This window comes from Pelmatolapia mariae, linkage group LG23 (genome assembly GCF_036321145.2).
Source record: "Pelmatolapia mariae isolate MD_Pm_ZW linkage group LG23, Pm_UMD_F_2, whole genome shotgun sequence".
Classification (NCBI taxonomy): domain Eukaryota; kingdom Metazoa; phylum Chordata; class Actinopteri; order Cichliformes; family Cichlidae; genus Pelmatolapia; species Pelmatolapia mariae.
Genome location: NC_086246.1, coordinates 19295241 through 19301966, shown reverse-complemented (window position 1 = coordinate 19301966; position 6726 = coordinate 19295241). Strand labels below are relative to the sequence as shown.

Below are 6726 nucleotides of genomic sequence, written 5' to 3'. Positions count from 1 at the left end.
ATAATTTTCTTGTTGTTTACACTGGTTTATTGCACCATTGTAACATTGTAATAAACCTGCCGGCTGTTCAACACCCAATTCTCTCAAATTTATTTTACTCCTCTCGAATCTAGTCGATAAGCTTAACCTTACTATACTAAGCAGGTATTACAAAAGTATTTTTCAAAGAAACCTGTAAGTCACTTAAAGCCAAGTTAACTCATAAAATGTGTCCGTCAATAACGTTACAGGCTATGCTAGGCTTTGGCCCACATTAGTCTAAAATTGTATGTAACCATGAATAACGTGTTTTGGAAACTAACTGCACAACAGGCAGCACTATTAGTTATCTCAGTCTCAGAGTAGCATTTCTAATTTTGATTGAAGCTGTCAGAGAAAACGGCAGCCTCGAGCAAGCCAGGATATTAGTTTACAGAGGCTGTTAAAATTATATGTCTAACGTTAAAATGTTGGTGACACAATAATTTCATCCTAATAGCACTGACATATTCATAGGGTTCATTTTTGAAACCCTATGAATATGCAAAATATACAAATATCATGAGGTAGTCATGATTTGCAAATATTCCACCTTGTAGTGCAGTTTACACAAATTGTTTTAAAAATGCACTCACCCGACAAACATTACTGATGAGTCAAGATCTGCACAAATTGTCATGTATGTCCTATTTGTCAGGTGACAGAAGAACCAACACAAAGCTCAGAGAGTAATGGTGATACAAGATCACAGGTGAAATTGGATGATGACTTGGTGGTTCATTGCTGTATTTGAAGCACATGTGTGACTGCATGTATTTGGAATGTCTCACTGTTATTTATCAGGTGACAGAGGCAGCTCTGCCATGTTGTAGCTCAGACAGAGGTGAAGAGGTAGGGTCACAGGTGACTGACTGATGATTTGGTGCTATAGATTAACTAGTATTTTTTATCATGACAGTTGTTAGGCTGCTGGTTTAAATTGATTCATTTGTGTATATTTGACAAAGAATCTGCATTGACATGTCTCACTTTTTATATGGCACGAATCCATGTGTTATTTTATCAGGTGGCAATATGTCCTAGTGCAGTCAGAGGGGAAGAGCCAGGGCCAAAGGTGAGGCACATCAAGCACAGAATAATTTTATTTTGAGGATAAAACATGTACTGAGGCTGAAAGAAGCTTCAGTGCTTTCAGAAGACTAAAAAGATGGCTAAGGTTAACAATGACTCAAATGAGATTAAACAATGCTGCTGTATGCCATGTCCACCAGGAGAGACTGGACAGTATAGATGTAAAACAAATATGCCAGGAGTTCATCTCAGTTAACGAGAGGAGAAGGCATGTGTTTGGCTCCTTCACATAGTGGACATTGTGTTGTTGTGTGGGGCACCAGTAGTCCATGTCGGTTGCTGTAACAGTAGTTCATGTTTAGAATAAAACATCCCAGCTCACTGATTTGATAGGGACAGTAGTGTGCCTAAAATGTTGCATAATTTTGCTGAGGGATCTTTTACTTTGTGGTAATCTTAGATGAGTAGTTTTATGGACAAAACCCACCAGGTCATTCAGTGTTCCCTTAGTGCTAATGTATCAGAGATGTTGGTGTACTATAACTGAAGTAATGTTGTTAAATCCTTAAAGTCATATTCTTTTATTGTCATGACTGTATTTGAAGCTATTTTTATTTTTGTATGATACCTGATTTATATGGAATATGGCTGAAGTAAACTAAAGTCTAAAATACTTAGTCATTTAACATTATATAATTCACATGTAAAACTATGAATTGTAATTTTAAATGGTTTAAAAGGATGTAGAATAGCATATGTAGGCTAGTATATTTCTCCTTTTGTTATCAAGAAGATCTAAGGGGAACTCTTTCGGTCTTCTTCCAGTCGTTGGCAAAGTGGTAACACCTCACCTTTGACACTTTGTAAGATGTCAGTTTATTTTTATGTTAGTTGTTTATATGCTGTTCTGTCTCGTTTTTTTAATATACGGCTGTTTTAATTCTTACCTATTTTATTTTACTGTTTTCTTTTTTAACTTATTTACTGTACAGCACTTTGGTCCTGCGCTGGGTACTTTAAAGTGCTTTGTAAATAATGCTGGATTGGATCATCCTCCACACCACTGCCATTTTTGTATTCAACAGGACACATTCACATGAACTTTCAGCACATCCAACTTTGTCACTTCTAAGGAATCAAACACTGTCTTCTCTCTGGTCCACTCCCTATGGATCATTTGTACGCTGGCTACAGGTTGATTTCTCTACCAGGAGTGGGGTTTGAACCCACGTGAACAAATGTCCATTGGATCTTAAGTCCAACGCCTTCACCACTCGGCCATCCTGGTCCGACAGAGCTGAGCAGCGTAACAGACACGTCGCCCAACAGTAAAGTCATTACTCACAGCATTAAAATGCTTTTGACAAAGTTATATATGAATAAAATAAATCCTATTAACAGGACAGTGTTGCTTTGGCAGAGAGAAGAACGTGTGCAACAGCTCTTATTATTATTTATTATGAGCAAGATGCAAATACAAGAATATAATTTGAGTATAAATCTTCACATATCAGCAGCTTTTCTTGTGTAACCTCATCTTTGTCCAGAAAGTAAAGTGAGGAATGATGTTGGTGTATTTTTGTCATCCTGGAGCTTTCAGACTCATGAAGTCACACTGAGCTGAAGCTCTGCTCTACAACAGAATCACGAGAGTGTCTCCAATAAGCTGCAGAGATGATTGCTGTTTTAATTTTTTAACTGTACACAAGCAAAGAATTAGAAGAGAGGTCATGAAGTTTTTTCCTAAACAGCAGCGCCCTCTGCAGTTTGTGTGTCAAAGTGCAAAAGCTCACAACACCTGGTATTCCCAGGCGGGCTCCCATCCAAGTACTGACCAGGCCGGACCCTGCTTAGCTTCCAAGATCAGACGAGATCGGGCGTGTTCAGGGTGGTATGACCGTAAGCGAAATGGAAGCTCGCAAACGGCCTTTTTATACATGCTGTAAGGACACATATGCGCTTACGTTTTTGTTTTCTATATTTAAGTTAAAATGTCCAAACGACAAAAATGTTGGACATGCAACAATGTGTGCTCTCTGTCACTTTCACACTGTGCTGTAATCAACAAACATGTGTTCTTATCGTGATGTTACTGCGGGAAAAGCATTTTTGCAGCTCAATGTTGAAGCTGCAGTTAACAACGAAGGTTTGCATGTTGTCGCTGTAACACACGAAGTTTAGCGCAATAACATATCAAACTGTGTGACATTTGCCACCCATAAAAGGTCTGTTTTACAGCTCTCCTTTCGCTTACCCCCACATGTGTGGGACTCGACATCCCTTCCTTCAACACTGCAGAATCATTTCCATCTCCCTGTTCCACTTCATCAACCATACTGTTATTTGTGGCCAACATTTCAGTTAGATCATCCTTTTTTAACATTTGTAGACCACTATCTTGATCTCCATCCAATTCCCTGATTGGAATGTTTCTTAACTCAGTTCGATGTACTTTTCGAAGTGGACCAGTGTGCCCAGCAGGAGCGACTGAATATACTACGCCATGACCAGGAGGTCGCACTACTTGAAAGGGCGTGGAATCCCAAAAATCTTGAATCTTATTGCGACCTCTTACAGAGTGGTTTCCCATATACACCAAATCACCCTGCTCCAAATCAGGACCAGCACATTTAGAGGAATTCAAATCTCTCTGAACCCTTCTCCTTTCTAACCGTTGCTGCACAACATCATATGCAGCAGCCAAGGACTTTTGGTGTTCCTGTACCCACTCTTCAAGAGTGACGTCCTCATCAATTTCACTGCCAGCACCCAACCAAAAATCCACTGGCAAACGTGGCTCTCGCCCGAACATCAAATAATATGGAGTCATACCAGTCGACTGATGTACTGTGGTGTTATACGCATATGTGATTTGGGAGAGATGCCGGGGCCACCGGTGCTTTTGTTCAGGAGGCAAGGCACACAGCAAGTCATGAAGTGTACAATTAAATCGTTCACATTGACCATTACCTTGCGGATGATAGGGAGTCGTCCGACTCTTCTCTATCTTATAAATCTTACACAGCTGTTGCACCAAAGCGCTTTCAAAATTTCGCCCCTGATCAGAATGTATGCGACTTGGAAGCCCAAATAAATGAAACCAATGCTTCACTAAAGCCTCTGCCACTGTACTGGCTCGCTGATCTGAGTATATTTAGAAAAGATGTCAGTCATTACCAAAATATTCTCTTTACCATCAGTTGAGGGTTCAAGTACTGTAAAATCAATTTCCAAAATTTCATGAGGCCGAGATGCAGAAATACTACCCATAAAGGTTTTAATCTTTGGCACAACAGCCTTAGAAAGAACACACCTTTCACAATCTCTGCACCATCTCTCAATATCTGCATACATGTGTGGCCAATAATATCGCGAGCGCACCAACTGCAGTGTACGCCTAACCCTTTGATAGCCATGCTCATCGTGGAGTAAACGAAGGACACGGCTCTGTAAACACTGCGGCAACACAAGCTGGTCAACCTCCCTCACTCCATCAGGAGTATGAGTGCAGCGATACAACACAGACTCCCTTTGTTTCATCTGTCCCCATTGACGGACCAATTCCCTCGAACCCTTACCAAGACCATCTCTTTCCTTTGAATCTGGTAACCTGGCCACCTCCCAATACTTTAAGAAAGGACCAATCACAGGGTCTTGTTTCTGTAACCTACAGAGATCAGAGAAAGAACAACCAGGTAAAACACTTATCTCTGCCTGAACACTGGGAATCATCTCACACTGCACTCCAATATCATTAGATAACGGACTATCCAATTCCATTACAGTTCCATGTAGCCGGGACAGTGCGTCTGCATTAGCATTCTGAGCCCCAGGCCGGTATTTTATGGTCAAATCAAAAGCGGCCAGCTCTGATGCCCACCTCTGTTCTGTGGCACCTAGCTTTGCCGTGGACAATTGGCTTAATGGGTTATTATCTGTAAATACAGTGCAACGATGACCCAAAAGATACTCCCTAAACTTTTCAGTGACTGCCCACTTAAGAGCTACAAGCTCAAGCTTCATAGAACTATAATTTCTCATATTCCGCTCTGTAGGCTTTAAGCTCCGACTAGCAAAAGCTATTGGCCACAACTTACCCTCATACTCCTGGGAGAGCACTGCCCCTAGACCGCCATAGCTTGCATACACTTCCAACGTAAATGGCTTCTGAAAATCAGCAAAAGCAAGCGCTGGTGCAGAAACTAGGGCAGCCTTGAGCTGATGAAAACTTTGTTCACACTCTAAATCCCAAGAATCCAATAACGGTTTTGGGGGGTTCCTACCTTTTCTACCTGGAGGGAGGAGTGTAGAGACCAGTCTATGCAAGGGAGCAGCCATGCATGAAAACCCAGCTATGAATCTCCTATAATAACTAGCAAATCCTAAAAAGGAACACTAGATTGCTGGGCGTTTTCCAATCCCGCATTGCAGCTATTTTATCTGGATCAGTAGAAACTCCTTCGGCAGACACCACATGCCCCAAATACTTCACTTGCCTCTGGAAAAACTGGCACTTTGAAAGTTTCACTTTAAGCCCCTCTTTATCCAGACAAGAGAATATTTCTTCCAACCATTCCAAATGCTGTTGCACGGAGGATGAAAAAACCATCACATCATCCAAATACAAAAGCACCGACTGATGTCTGCAATCTCCAAACAAACGCTCCATCAGGCGCTGAAATGTACTGGGTGCATTACACAAACCAAAAGGCATGCGGTTGAACTCAAACAAACCAAATAGGGTACAAAATGCAGTTTTAATCTTATCCTTCTCAGTCATTTCCACCTGATTATAACCACTAGCCAGGTCCAAAGTGGAAAACCACTGAGCACCAGTCAAAGCATCCAAGGATTCTTCAGTCCTTGGCAGAGGAAATGCATCCTTTCTGGTCTTGGCGTTTAACTGTCTATAATCGACACACATGCGTAGCCTTCCATCCTTCTTTTGAACAAGAACTATTGGGGATGAATACGGACTACTACTTTCTCTGATGATGTGAGCTTGCAGCAGCTGTTTGATATGATCCCTTGCCAGTTCATACTGAGAGGGAGGGATTCGCCTGTATGGTTGTCGCACTGGTGTTTCATGTATCAAAGGAATTTCATGAGTGATCAATTTACTACAACCAACATCCAACTCATTCTTGGCAAACATGCCGCTATACTTCTGCAATAAAACTTTTGCTTGCCGCTTCTCGCTCTCCTCAAGATTTTCAAATTCAGGCAGATCCAATTCCGCTGCATTGTCTGCCATTGTATGACTGGAAATATAAGCGGTACAACACTGTGAATTTACAGAGACCTGTATTTCAGAATTACCCTCTGCTAGCACACTGGCCAGTTGAACTGTAGCAATCATCTGACGACCTGTCAACCAGACATCAGTTTTACCCACATTAGTAACTGGAACAAAGGCCTCCCCTCCTTCTCCCTTTACCAATGAAGGAGACACCAATAAGCCTTCTGGGAGAAAACCATCATCAGGCCCTAGGGGTTCAATCAAGAGGTCAATGGGCGTATTCACAGGCATCTTTGGACAGGTAACAGGAACATAACTTTGCATTCCAGCTGGAACACAGAAAGACTTCTTACCCTGTACTCTAACACGATGGGGTTCAGGAGAATTTGCCATGGCCTCCATCATTTGGCAACGCTCTTCCCCAACCACATGGCGCA

At 41.6% G+C, this 6726-nt stretch overlaps 1 non-coding gene and 1 pseudogene across 1 annotated transcript; both read right to left on the bottom strand.

The window, feature by feature from the left end:
- Positions 1–2255: 2255 nt before the first annotated feature.
- On the bottom strand, positions 2256–2338 carry trnal-uaa (transfer RNA leucine (anticodon UAA)). Its single transcript has one exon. It is a non-coding gene; the product is annotated as a tRNA-Leu (tRNA).
- A 498-nt stretch (positions 2339–2836) lies between these two features.
- Positions 2837–2955, bottom strand: LOC134621788 (5S ribosomal RNA; annotated as a pseudogene).
- Positions 2956–6726: the final 3771 nt, after the last annotated feature.